Genomic DNA, 14,663 nt, shown 5'->3' on the forward strand with positions numbered 1-14,663 from the left:
GGAGGAGGGCATGGCAACCCACTCCAGTATTCTTGCCTGGAGAATCTCATGGACAGAGGAGTCTGGCAGGCTACAGTCCACAGGGTCGCAAAGAGTCAGACACGACTGAAAAAGAGACTTAGCATGCACAGACGTAGCCGCGTAAGTAGATGGGATTTTCTTCTAAGAGAAATGTGAAGTCCCGGGAGCCTTTTAAGGAGGGGATGGAGGTGAAATCAGAAGCAACCAGGGCAAGAGCACAGTGAGAAGACTGAGTGGCTCGCAGGTGAGAAGGCGGCAGCCTGCACTGGCCTAAAGGCGACTCACGATTGATCTTAGATGTGGGATGTCAAGACTTGCTATTAGATTGGGTGTGGGGTGGGGGAAAGAAAGAAAACAAGAATGATTCCAGGAGGTGGGAGGGAGGTTCAAGAGGGAAGGGGTATATGTATACCTGTGGCTGATTCGTGTTGCTGTATGGCAGAAACCAACACAGCATTGTAAAGCAATTACCCTCCAATTAAAAATAAAATTTTTAAAAAAGAATAAAGCCAGAAGTGAGCGAGTGAGGTTAAAAAAAAAGATGATTCCTAGATGGGAGATCAATGCAATCAGTCATTGAACAAGCATCCGTGAAGCACATAGATGTGCCTTGTTGTTGCTGATAAAGACAGGGGTGAAGAGCATGCTTAGGCAGGCAGGCAGACCAGAAAACAGGCAAATGTAGGCATTCAATTGGGTTTGGAAGATGTTAGGGAACATCTAACTCTGCTAAGGGAAAAGGATCGAAGAGGTCATCCTGGAGGAGGGGAATTTGAGCTGAGTCTTGGAGAAGGACCAGGACTGAGGCGGAGGACTCTGGGGTCACGGAAGAGAGTTCTGAAGTTAACAGGGCAGCAGCAATAACAGTAACAATAAGTGATATTTGTGAAGCCTTAACAGCAAGGTGTTGTCGTTTGTTCACTCAGTCGTATCCAACTCTCTGCAGCCCCATGGATTGTAGCCTGCCAGGTTCTTCTGTCCAAGCAATTTTTCAGGCAAGAATACTGCAGTGGGTTGCCATGCCCTCCTCCAGAGGATCTTCCCAACCCAGGAATTGAACCCAGGCTTCCTGCATTGGTAGATTTTTTACTGCTGAGCCACCAGGTCTTCCCTTAACAGTGTGCTAGGAACTGTTGTAAGTGCAAGTTAAGGGAATTCCCTGGTGGTCCAGTGGTTAGGACTCCAAGCTTTTCACTGCCGAGGCCCCAGATTCAATCCCTGGTGAGGGAACTAAGGTCCCACAGGCCGAGGGGCATGGCCAAAATGATAAAGTAATAATAAAAAGTACCAGTTAATTTCTTTAATCCTCACATGAGAACTCTGTGAGGTAGGCCTGTGATAATCATCTCCACGTCATGAATGAGGAGAGCGAGGCACAGTGAACGCCTCCTCCATCGCTCGCCCAAGGCCACAGCACCTCACACCGAGCTCCAGGTCATGCAGGTTGGCTCCAGAGACCATGTCCCAACCGTGACACGGACTGCCTCTCCCTGGGAGAGTCGGGCACGTTAGAGAGTTGACAAGCGCAGAGAGGACAGGACATAAGAAGGCAGAAGTCAGCGGAAGGGGAGGTAGATGGCATGAAAGTATTCTGCAGACTGGTACGTACCATCCTGCAGCGGAAGATCACCACCATGATGAAACGCTTTGAGAGACCAGGGTTTCTCAGCAGGGTCTCTGGATTATTGGTCTTGGGGGACAGTGGCTCCTTGTGGGCGGGGGCGGGGGGGTGCCCCAACAGAGGGGAACTCCACGGGACAGATACTACATCTGACCCTCAGTCGGGAAGCAGCAGGTTCGGACTCCAGTCCCAGGTCTGCCCCTGACTTGCTCCGTGGTTTCGAGTCACTTCTCAGCCCGTCTTCAGGGTCCCGGTCTGGAAGATGGAAGGAGGGAGCAGTGGGGGGTTCCGAGGGCTTGCCCAGCCTTCACATTTTGAACGACTGCTGTCACTATTGGTGCCCTGCTTCTTGACACAAAAGGAATGTCTGCTTGGAGCCCTTGACTGAAGCAAAAAAGCCACCTCGGATGGCAGTGGCACCTCCAGAAGGCAGGACCCATGCTAGACGAGAAGCCATGGCTGCTGTCTCCCGGGTCCACAGACCTCTGAGTTAAACCCCTCTCCTCACCGCGCCCCACTCCAGCCAGGACAATGGTTTCTACCCTCCCCCTCCTCCAGTCCAGCCATTCCTACCCCTTTTCACCTGCTGGGGGCTGAGAAGCAGTGGCAGCCTCTTAGACAGCATACTTCTGGGGACGCAGCCAGAAGGTGCTCTTGTATCCTGGTCGGTCTTGCTCCGAGTTTTCTGAGAAGCAAATTCTTGGGACCTTTTCGCGTGTGCTGCTCCAGGCTCCATCTGTGCTACTGGTTTGGGTCCACTGCCCTGGAAGAAGGGCTTCCCAGGTGGCACTGGTGGTAAAGAACCCTCCTGCCAAGCAGGAGACATAAGAGATGCAGGTTCAATTCCTGGGTTGGGAAGATCCCATGGAGGAGGGCATGGCCATCCACTCTAGTATTCTTGCCCAGAGAATCCCATGGACAAAGGAGCCTGATGAGCTACCGTCCACAGGCTCTCAAAGAGTTGGACACGACTGAGCAACTAACACTCACACTCACTCACCCTAGAAAGGGCTTCCCTGGGGGCTCAGTGGTGAAGAATCTGCCTGCCAATGCAAGAGACTCAGGTTTGATCCCTGGGTTGGGAAGATCTCCTGGAGAAGGGAATGACAACCTACTCCAGTATTCTTACCTGGAGAATCCCACGGACAGAGGAGCCTGGCAGGCTACAGTCCAGAGGGTCACAAAGAGTCGGATGTGACTGAAGTGACTTGGCATGGACACACCCTGGAATAAAAAGTGTTCATCTGGATGCAGACAGAATCTTTCTCCCCACATCTTCTGAGAACAGATTCACGGGCCTGCAAGAGAAGCTTTTCCATCAAAGCAGTACAACCCCAAGTCATCCTGCTGACACAGAATTTTGTAAACTGTAAAGTACTTCTATACGTTGTTAATTCACATACTATTTTTTGCACCTCATAAAATTTCTGAACAAGCTTGGACAGAGGTAAGATTGCAAGATAAAATACAAGATGCTAGTCAATTTTGAATTTCTGATAAACAATGAATAATAAATAGTTTCTTTTTTATAGTAAGTATATCCCACATATTGCATAGGACATATCTATGCTAAAATATTATTCATTGTTTATCTGAAATTGAGATTGCTGCTAAGTCTAACAATGCTGGACAGGGATTTTTTTTTTTTTTTTTACTTTTATTTGCATTTATTTTTTGAGGCATTTCTTCCTGGGCCATAAGTTTTTGCTTCTTCAGTTTCTTCTGGGGTATCTTTTCCTTTTGTGCAACCTCCTCTTCTGGTTTAGGAACAATCTGTTCTTTTCCAGTCAAGAGCCTCTCAATGTGCCAAGGAGAGTTCAGGTGCGGGTTGATCCGACCGCGAGCTCTGCTAAGTCCTGCGCCTGCATCTCGGGGGCTTTGTTCACCTGGATGTGCTCAGTGATCAGACAACCTACATCTAAGCCCTTAAGTTCAGTATCACTCCTTGCCTCTTGGAGCACGTGCACTGAACATCCAGCATCTTTTGGGGCCACCAACCCAGCGTCCAGCCCCTACTGTTTGGCCTCTGTATACCTTTGCTTCTTTATAGCGACTTCCTTCAGGTACTTGCTGGCTTTTCTGGTATGCATACCCTTAATGGCCTGGCCAATTTCATGAGTGTTCTTAAAGTGAACATGAAGCTCCGAACCTCCTGATTTGCATGATTTTGTGGGGTTTTCTGGGTCAAGTGAATAGTGCACCATTTTTCAGAGGTCACATTCAGCTGCTTACCAAAAAAAGGTGGACAGGGAATATTAACCCCTTTTTGCAGGACTGGGACTTAAAGGACGTGAAAGAATTTATCCAAACTCTCTGAGAGCACCGACTGTGTCTTCTTCATTTGTTAAATTTTAGTATTTGTTAATTTTGTAAACAGGAGAGGTGTATTCTCTTACAGCCAGTGTATCAGTTCTTTTAGTAGTGATCTGAAAGATTTTTGTATCATGAACAGTCTAGTCCTCTGAGAATCTATGCTCTGTGACTGTAGAGCTATGTGTACCGCACCCCTATGTTCACAGCAGTAGTTTTCACACTAGCCAAGGCAGGAAGGCAGATAAACGTCCATGGACAGAGGAATGGAAAAAGAAGATGTGGTACGTATATACAATGGAATACTACTCAGCCATAAAAAAGAACAAAATAATGCCATTTGCAGCAACACAGATGCAACTAGAGATTATCATACTAAGGGAAGTGAGTCAGAAGAAGACAAATATCACATGTTATCACTTAAATGGGGACTCTAAAAAAGTGAACTTACCTGAAAAACAGAAACAAACTCACAGGCCTAGAGAACACACTGTGGGTGCCGGGGGAGGGAGCAGGGAGAGGGCTGCATCGGGAGTTAGGGGTTAGCAGATGCAAACTGTTACCAGGGTGGGCCAACGACAAGGTCCTATTGCACAGCACAGGGAACTGTCTCCAATCTCCTGGGATAAACCGTAATAGAAAGAACACTTAAAAAGAAAGTGTATACATATGTGTGTGTATAACTGAGTCACTTGGCCGTAGAGCAGAAATTAACACAACATTGTAAATCAATTATGCTGCTGTGCTTAATCGTTCAGTCGTGTCTGACTCTTTGTGACCCCCTGGACTGTAGTCCACCAGGCTCCTCTGTCCATGGAATTCTCCAGGCAAGAATATTGGAGTGGGTTGCCATGCCCTCCTCCAGGGGATCTTCCCTACCCAGGGATCAAACCCAGGTCTCCCGCATTACAGGCAGATTCTTTACTGTCTGAGCCACTAGGGAAGCCCAAGAATACTGGAATAGGTAGCCTATCCCTTCTCCAGGGGATCTGCTGGATCCAGGAATCAAACTGGGGTCTCCTGCATCGCAGGCAGATTCTTTACTGCTGAGCTACCAGAGAAGCCCAACTCAATTATACTTCAGTTAAAAGAAAAAGTCCCTTGCCTGCCCTCTGGATGAGCAGCCCGGTCAGGGGTGATGGTGGGACAACCTCCAGGGTGATTCTGGACCAGATTCAGCTCATCTCTCTCCTGACGGACATCCTGGGCTCTGCCCAGTGACAGCTCCCATACCAACGTCCTCTGCCCAGCCAGAGCTGTGACTAAACCCAGACACACCAAAAAGACTTGAGCTTCCGATGATGGAGGTCAGGAGTCTTGATTCCCCGCCAGGCTGTCCACCAAGAAAGATGTCCTGCTGAAGAACTGTAGGCTGGCACAAGCCCTGACCACAGGTCTGCGGTTCACTCCTGGAATGTTAGGGTGCCAAGAGAGGCCCTTAAAAGCATCGAAGTCGAATCCAAACAGTCTCATTTTTCCAGAAATACACACCAAGGCTCAGAGAAGGAAAGAACTTAGTCAAGCTCAAACAGTAAGCTGGCAAGAGGACCAGGCCTGTGTTTTCCCCGGGCTCTGCATTCCTGATTCAGACGATCAGGTTTCAGTGCAAAGCAAACAGCAGGTGTCAGGGACGCAGTGCGTCACCGGTGTGCTGGCACTGCGGGTCACCGAGCTTTAACCCTGGCTCACAATTAGCATCTTAATCCAGTCTGTCACTCCCTGAAGGCCCTGCAGGCCACCGGCTGAGGGTTAGAAATAAAGTCCTATCCGCCAAGGCCCTGAAATGGGAGATGAAATGGCTCACAAAGACGGTCTGATCTAGTTCCTTCAGCCATGCAAAGTCCCTAGCATCCATCCTGGGACCAGTTCCAAGAACCTGTGAGCCCAGTGGGTTTGCAGGTTGGCAGTCAGGCCCCAGGGAGGCAGAGGGAGGTGAATGGGCCAAGAAAGGATGAACCAAGTGTAAAGCTGGCCCGGGTAAGCAGCAGCATTATCTTTCAGTCACTGACAGCTCGAGAAAGGATGAACCAAGTGTAAAGCTGGCCCGGGTAAGCAGCAGCATTATCTTTCAGTCACTGACAGCTCTGCTCAGAAGCACTGTTGTTGTGTTGTTGTCCAGTCACTCAGTCGTGTCTGACTCCTGCGACCCCACGGACTGTAGCATGCCAGGCTTCCCTGTCCTTCACTGTCTCCTGGAGTTTGCTCAGATTCATGTCCATTGAGTTGATGATGCTATCTAACCATCTCATCCTCTGCCACCCTCTTCTTCATTTGCCTTCAATCTTTCCCAGCATCAGGGTCTTTTCCAATGAGTCTGCTCTTTGCATCAGGTGGTCAAAGTACAGGAGCTTCAGCTTCAGCATCAGTCCTTCCAATGAGTCCTTCCAAAAGGTTTCAGAAGTATTTACATCCATCTCAAGTCTGTCTCTGTGAGTTTCTGCTCAATGGGTCCAGTCTGTTCCTTCTGCAGACTTGGAGAGAAGAGGAAGCCTAATTCACCGGGTAAATGAAACTGCTGAGTTAGCTGCCCACCCAGGGCCCTCTCCCCTGGCTTACCCCACTTAGGAGAAGGAGAAAGCCGGATAAGGAAGAGCGAGGGCGGCTCCGTCTGGGACTCTTGGGCGGATCCCTCTGTTGCTGTCAGGTCTGAGCAGAGGACAGAACGGCCTTTGACCCTGCCCTCGTGGAGCTGATGTTCTGGTTAGGGAGTTAGACAGTCTGTGGCTAAATAAACAAAGAAGATAGTTTGAGAAAGTGATAGTCGCTCAGTCATGTCTGACTCTGTGACCTCATGGACCGTAGCCTGCCAGGCTCCTCTGTCCATGGGATTTCCCAGGCAAGAATACTGGAGTGGGGGTGCCATTCCCTTCTCCAAAATGACACTGTTAAGAAGAAAATAGAGGCAGGACCGGGGGCAGCATAACCACTTGGAAAAGGTGCCCGATGAGCTGAAGGCTGAATGAGGACACAGAGTGGACAGGGAAAGATCTGAGGAGAGGGAACGGTGCACGCAAGGTCACTGGGGCAGGAGCAAGCTTAGTGTGGTTGAGGAAGAGAAAAGCCAGACGGGCAGGACGCCAAGAATGAGGGGGAGAGGGGGCGGAGATAAAATCAGAGAGGTGACTGTGATCCAAGCCACAGCGTATTGGACTGGAGTAAAGATTAGATCACGGAGAACTTCCCTAGCGGTCCAGCGGTTACGGATCTGCCTGCCAATGCAGGGGACACGGGTTCGATCCCTGGGTCGGGAAGATCCTACATGCTGAGGGGCAGTAAGACCGTGCACCTCAACTACTGAAGCCTGTGCACGCTGCACCCCGTGACGAGGAAAGCACAGCAAGGAGCAGCTGGAGAGCAGCCGCCGCTCTCTGCAACTAGACAAGCCTGCAAGCAGCAATGAAGACCGAGCACAGCCAAAAAATAAATAAAATTTTTCTAAAAAAGATTAAATCAGGGTGCTGAGTCCACGGCCAGAGTACCAGAGCCCCGACACAGTAGGAATCACAGCACCATTGTGAGGAGAACTGTGCGGCGCGGCTGGGCTGGGGTCCACAGGCAACTCCACCAGGACCTGCGGCTGTGTTTTCAAATCCAACAGGAAACTTCCCGATTTCTGTCTGAGCCTAGCAACCCAGAGCGGGCCTGGTCTGCAACCGTCCTGGGGGCACTGCGCTCCTGCGGGAGCCCCACAGGTCAGAGGCAGCAGAGAAGGAAGCTTAGTTTTAAGAGCTTTTGTGAAAGGCTGGACTCTGAATCCTTTTCCTGGGGCGGGACTCTTCACCTCCCTTCCCCATCAGGTCTGCGCTCAGATCCACAGAGGATGACATCAGTCACCCTGGGGTGTAAACGGGGTGTGACCTCTCCTGTGTTTTATCGAGTCAAAGTCCTGAGCTAAAGGAACGCACTGCAGTTGTGTAATTGCCGTCCTGGGTTCTCCAGGGGGTGGAGCGCCTGTTGAGTCAGCAGGCGGATGGCAGGGCCCTGCCTGGAGCGCAGGCTCCTCACTCCACGCTCCAGTCCTCCTCCACTCCACGGTGGAGGGAGCGCATGTCTTGCTGCCTCCACCGTGCTGCCTTGCTCCGGGAAGATGCTGATTCCTGCTCAACACAGGCCTTTGACTCTTGGAAATTCACGGGAGATTCCAGAGAGCGCCCGGTTCTGTGCTAACTGCTGAGGTACGATTCTAGCAGAGGTAGTTGTGAAGGGGAGTGGTCCTGAATAGCCTGATGGTCTGAGGACCATCACCTACCCTATGGACATGAATTTGGACAAACTCCGGGAGACAGTGAAGGACAAGGAAGCCTGGTGTGCTGCAGTCCACGGGGTCACAAAGAGTCACATACAACTTAGTGACTGAATGACAACAACACAAAACTGAGGACTGGGATATCAGCGGAGGATGTTCTCATGGAAAAGAAAAGTCCAGCCCCTTCCAGAAAGTTCTGCCTGGCTCAGCAAATTGTCCTGTTACCTTATTGGCACTGCCTCTGTATTTCTTTTCCATTTCAGACCAGGAAGGACACATGGGCAGTCTTCATGCATGGGTTTTTATCAGAATGATCTAACCTTCAGGAAAGGCCAAGAAACTCTACTCCTGCCTTTGCGCTCTCAACCTGCTTCCAGGAATTTATCCCAAAGAAGTACTTCCAAAGACGGTTTAAAAGTCTTGCTTTAATAAAGGTTGATTGTATATATAATAGCAGGTAGAGCTACACAGGCACCAAATGACAGCTGGACGAACAAACTCTGGCCCATCCGCTGGAAGGAATACGACGAGAAGCTCACAAATGACAAATGTAAATCTCGTCCAGCCATAGGAAAGTGTACATGAGGGAACATCAGGGAAAATGCTTGAAATTCAAACTGTATACGTCTGTCAAGTGTTTTTTTTTTTAAACCTCCTCACTGTGCTCTAGAAAGGCCACCTCCTGGATTTGACACTGCCCAGTGTGCTAGTTTCTTTTTTAATATTTATTTTATTTTTAAAACGTATTTGGCTGCACCAGGTCTTCACTGCAATATTCTTCTCTTTTAATTGTGGCATGCAAAGTCTTAGCTGTGGCATGGGGGGTCTAGTTCCCTGACCAGGGATAGAACTCAGGTCCCCTTTACTGGGAGCTTGGAGTTATAGCCACGGGAGCACCAGGGAAGTCCCTAGTTTCTTCTTGTTAATGACTGAATTCAGAGAGACATTTCCCCATGTGAACTGGGCCTCACAGCAAGGGTTATCTTCCAGGATGAATAAAAAACAGCCACTTCCAATCTCAATGTACACTTGGCTCTCTGAATCTGCAAGTTCCCCATCCTCGGATATGGAGGTGACTGGAGGCCTGTAGATGAAAACTGGAAGAGCTGAAGAAAGATTTTTTAAGAATTGAAATAAAGCCTGTCTTCTTTTTTATGGGTATTTGTGTCCTTAGAAAAGACCCTGATGCTGGGAAAGATTGAAGACAGGAGGAAAAGGGGATGACAGAGGATGAGATGGTTGAAAGGCATCACCGACTCGATGGACATGAGTTTGTGCACGCTCCGGGAGTTGCTGATGGACAGGGAAGCCTCGCATGCTGCAGTCCGTGGGATGGCAAAGAACTGGACATGACTGAGAGACTGAACTGAACTGTGTCCTTGGATAATGGATTGACAGATAAAATAATCCCTGTGAAAATGTTTTCTGACTTTTAAGTATGTTTCAATATAAAATTTTGATTCCCTTTCTTGAAAAAGTAAAACATCATTTAATAACTGCTAACTGCTCGATCCTGCATTAGGTGGCTGGTATAGAAATTGAGCGTTTGCTATCTGGGAGTCAGAAGAGTGGGGACGGAATCTTGACCTGGTCTTTCCCTTCTCAGATTACTCTGGGAGTTGGGATGCAAAGAAGGAGTAGCACGTGCTCACATGCAAAGGATGGGAGATCACTTTCTCAGGCAAGCTTGTCCTGGACCAGGGGAAACTGCCCCTCTGGCTCAAGTGACCTGTCCTCCTGAACACTGCCCTGCACCCCCAAGTAAGAGCCTTAACTGTATCAGTTAGAGTTAGCCACAAACAACAAACATCTGCAGATCATTTAATAACAACTATTGTTATTTTCATCATTAGTGTCCTAGTTGTTACTTGAGGACACTGTGCTAGGGTTGGTGGTAAGGGTTCCCATGCATTGTTTTTTGTGGTTTAAAATTATTCTCTATTTTATTTATCTTTGGCTGTGCTGGGTCTTTGTGGCTGTTCGGGCTTCTCTCTAGTTGCAGTGAGGGGGCTTCTCATCGCAGTGGCTTCTCTTGTTGCGGAGCACGGGCTTCAGAGCTCAGGCTCAGCTGTCATGGCACATGGGCTTAGCTGCTCTGTGGCATATGGGATCTTCCAGGAACCAGGGATCAAACCGTGTTTCCTGCATTGGAAACACTGAGCCACCAGGGAAAGTGAAAGATGCTGTTGTGTCTGACTCTTTGAGACCCATGGACCATACAGTCCATGGAGTTCTCCAGGCCACAATACTGGAGTGGGTAGCCTTTCCCTTCTCCAGGGTATCTTCCCAACCCAGGGAGCGAACCCAGGTCTCCCGCATTGCAGGCAGATTCTTTGCCAGCTGAGCCATAAGGGAAGCCCAAGAATACTGGAGTGGGTAGCCTATCCCTTCTCCAGGGGATCTTCCCGACCTGGGCATTGAACCAGGATCTCTTGCATTGCAGGCGGATTCTTTACCAACTGAGCTACCAGGGAAGCCCTGAGCCACCAGGGAAGCTCACATTATTTCTTTTTACCTATAACTTTGAAAAGGAGGCTATTCCTCCCTGGTAAAAATGAAGTAATTGGGCTTTAGAAAAGTTGAGAAATTTGCCCCTGGGCCACAGACTTAGTAAGAGATGAAGATGGTTTTCCAAGCTAGACAGACTGTGAAGCTGGAGGCCCCCATCGCCAGGGCCTATCCTCTTGATTTCGAAGCTCCTTCTGGGCTTCAGCCAGAAGCCAGCAGACGGGGCAGTGGAGCCTCCATCCTCTGTGGCCTCCACCGGCCTTCCTACTTCAAAGCAATTTCCAGAAATTGGGCTTGAGGTGGCTGCTGACATTCCCAAGAGCAGAACCCTGGCGCTAGATTCCCAGCAGCCACAAGAGCTGGCAAGAAGCAAAACTGCTCTCATGGCCTCAGGAAACATCTGCAAGTCCTCAAGGAGGCAAGACCCATGACTTTATCACCTTTCCAGGGGAGACAGTGGAACGGGCCCATCCGCAGTGATTGGACAGACGCACTGCTTTTACTCTCCAGGCTGGGTTTCTCCAAGTGGAACAATTCCCTCCTAACTACATTTTTAGGACATGGGGCACTTGGGAGCAGACCCCGTACTTTTTGCAGTGGGGTCACAGTCCTGAAATCAAAGCTACCACCTTCCTTCTAGAGCTCACATGCAATGATGGGGACAGCGACAAGCAGCATCTGCAATTCTCGGCGACTGGTCAAGACAGGGGGTGAGGGGAAAGGAGAAGAGTGTGAACTCTGAAGTTGGAAAGATCTGTTTCCTCACATCCTGGTTGTGTGACTTCAGGCAACTTTCCTAACGTTGCTAGGTTGTTTCTTCATCTGAAGGAAATATGAACAATGGTATTTGTATTGCATAATTCCTGGGAGGATGAAAAGGACAAAGCACATCAATAGTTAAAATTGCCTAGCACATGGTGGGGGCTCACTGAGCGATAATGACTAATGTTAATATTATGAACATTATTGTAAAGGCTCTAGGAGTGGCAGTTATAAGTGGTGTTTTTAAGCAGAAAACAACAGAAGGGACTTTTAAGCTGGGTTTTGACATGTACGTAGGAATTTGTTGAATGACTGGTGGGCAGGAAGGGTTTTCTAGTTAGAAACAACAGTCAGGGCAGCTTTGTGAAGGAGCAAAGGATGTTCAGGGAGCATGAGAGGACCAGTCAGGAACTACTGAAATATTCCCATTCAGAGATAAGCGAACTGGCTGGGGCAAGATGACACTCTGAAATCCCCTTTCTACTGTCCTCAAATAAAGGACCTAATTGACTTCGTGTAAATTCATAAACCTGCGTTCTAACAATCCGTGCTATGTGAAGTGGAGCAGCCTCTGTGCCTCTGGCTGGCCAATCTACAGAGAATAAATGAAGCTGAGGACGGCCCCCAGGTGTCCGAGCCTCCAGTCCACCTTCTCTGGAGTTACACAGGCTTGGGAGCCAATTTCCTCACTGTACAACCTTGGCAGTCCACTTGTCTCTCTACCCTCTCAGTTTTGTTATCTGAAAAAAGTATTATTTTTCCTATTATTCAGTGGGAATAATGATACACTATATAGAAGTCCCTACATACCATCTCAGCTCCGGACATACAGCAGGTGCCCTGCTTCCAAGAGAAAGGGGCTGCTCTGGGACAAGAACTTATTATAGGATCGGGCATCATGGATATACTCCTCCGTTATAGACAGAGAAAAAGACTTTCACAGAAATGGTATATTTTATTTTTTTAAAGATTTTTTTTTTGACGTGGACCGTTTGAAAAGTCCTTATTAAATGTGTTACAATATTGCTTCTGTTTTCTGTTTTGGTTTTTTGGCCAAGAGGCATTAGAATCTTAGCTTCCTGACCAGGGGTTGAACCTGCACCCTCTGCATTGGAAAGTTAAGTCTTAACCACTGGACCACCAGGGAAGCCCCCAAATGGTATATTTTAGATATCGTTCTGCAAGTTTCTTCAAAGAATAATACATCAAAGTCAATAGAGCTCGTCCTCATTCTTTTTTAGTTCAGATAGAATTCGCATCCCATAAAGTTCACTCTTTTTTGTTTGTTTTTTTAAATTTTTAACTGGAGGATAATTGCTATGCAATGTCGTGTTGCTTTCTGCCATAAACCAAGGTGAATCAGCCCTAAGTTTACATATACACCTCCTCCTTAAGCTTCCCTCCAACCTCCCCTGCACGTTGCTTTATTTTCGGTCCTGCCCCATGACACGTGAGACCTGAGTTCCCTGACCAGGGATCGAACCTGTGCCACCTGCGATGGAAGCCCAGAGACCTAACCACTGGACCGCCAGGGAATTTCCCAGTTTACTCTTTTAGAGTGTACAATTCAACGGGTTTTAGTACATTCACAAGATTGTACAACCATTGTTACTATCTAATGCCAAGACAACTTTATCATCCCCCAAAGAAACCCGTGCCCATTTGCAATCATTCCCGTTCTCCCCTCTCACCACCCCCAGTAACTACTCAGCCTTTTTCTGTCCCTGTGGACTTGCCTATTCTGGATACTTCCTATGAATGGAGTCATCTGAGGCCTCTGTGCCGCCTTCTTCCACTTAGCATACTACTTGCAAGATTCACCTGTGTCGTAGTGTGTCAGAACTCCACTCCTTTTCGTGGTTGAATGAGATCCCCTGGTATGGATGTTATACCACATTTTGTTTAATTGTTGTTGTTCAGTCACCCAGTCATGTCCAACTCTTTGCAATCCCATGGCACCTCACTCCAGTACTCTTGCCTGGAAAATCCCATGGACGGAGGAGCCTGGTAGGCTGCAGTCCGTGGGGTCGCGAAGAGTCGGACACGACTGAGCAGCTTCACTTTCACTTTTCACTTTCATGCGTTGGAGAAGGAAAATCCAGTGTTCTTGCTTGGAGAATCCCAGGGACGGGGGAGCCTGGTGGGCTGCCGTCTCTGGGGTCGCACAGAATCGGACGCGACTGAAGCGACTTAGCAGCAGCAGCAGCAGACTACATTTTGTTTATCTATTCATTATTTGATGGGCATTTGGATTGTTTCTACTTTTTGTCTATTATGAATAATCCCCATTCTTTTTAATGCATAGTATTCTACTGATTGGATGTAACATAATTTATTTAAGCACTTATTACTTAAGAATAGTTCTGGTCTTGGAACTTCTCTGGTGGCCTGGTGGTTAAGGCTCTGCTCTCTCAGTGCAGGGGGCGTGGGTTCAGTCCCTGGTTGGGGAACTAAGACCCTGCACGTTACACAGCATGGCAATAGAGAAAGAATTTTTTTAAAAAAGAATAGGTCTGGTCGTCCCATTTTTGGCTAGTACAAAATGGTAATACAAAAAAAATGTCATCACAGCATCCTTCTGGTCTTCCGTAAGAGGTAGTCAAAACTTACCCCATTTCCTAAGGAAATTATTCAACTGAAGCAAAAGGTTACATTGACAAAGATACTGATTGAAGCAACTTTTACAGTAACGCAAAATGGAACTTCTTAAAGAGTCCATAATAAGGAGCTATTTTGACAGATTCTTTTATCTGATGAAATAGTATACAGTCAGCAAAAATGCTAATTATGAAGGCAATGGAGCCTAAGTGAATTGCTAATGATGACCTTCAGTTAAAATAAGTACAACAAAATGCAGAACTGCATCGCTTGCCCACACTGGTTCTCAAAATAGCAAGACACGGCGCTGGGAAGCATACCCAAGCCCTCTGGCCACAAGAGTCCCATTTCTGCCACATCACCGAGATGAACAGGATCTGGGCTGCTTCCATTAGGAGCAGGCTGTGGACCACTGCTGTCTCACACTGCTGCAGCTGCCACTCGAGGACCACTCACGGGAGGAGGGAGGGCTTTCCTCCCAAGTGACAAGGGAGCAGCAGTCACATTGCCTCCCTAGATACGGGGTTGTCAGAGGGTGGGTCATAGCTGGCTATAAAACTGTGATGAGAATCATGGATACAGGTCTTCTTGGGGCTC

At 48.3% G+C, this 14,663-nt stretch overlaps 1 long non-coding RNA gene across 1 annotated transcript; it reads right to left on the reverse strand.

Moving 5' to 3' along the window:
• Positions 1–1,306: 1,306 nt before the first annotated feature.
• On the reverse strand, positions 1,307–2,447 carry LOC113897909. Its single transcript, XR_003512450.1, has 2 exons — positions 1,631–2,447; positions 1,307–1,511 (listed from the first exon to the last, which is right to left on the reverse strand). It is a non-coding gene; the product is annotated as an uncharacterized LOC113897909 (long non-coding RNA).
• Positions 2,448–14,663: the final 12,216 nt, after the last annotated feature.

This window comes from Bos indicus x Bos taurus, chromosome 8 (assembly GCF_003369695.1).
Source record: "Bos indicus x Bos taurus breed Angus x Brahman F1 hybrid chromosome 8, Bos_hybrid_MaternalHap_v2.0, whole genome shotgun sequence".
Classification (NCBI taxonomy): Eukaryota; Metazoa; Chordata; class Mammalia; order Artiodactyla; family Bovidae; genus Bos; species Bos indicus x Bos taurus.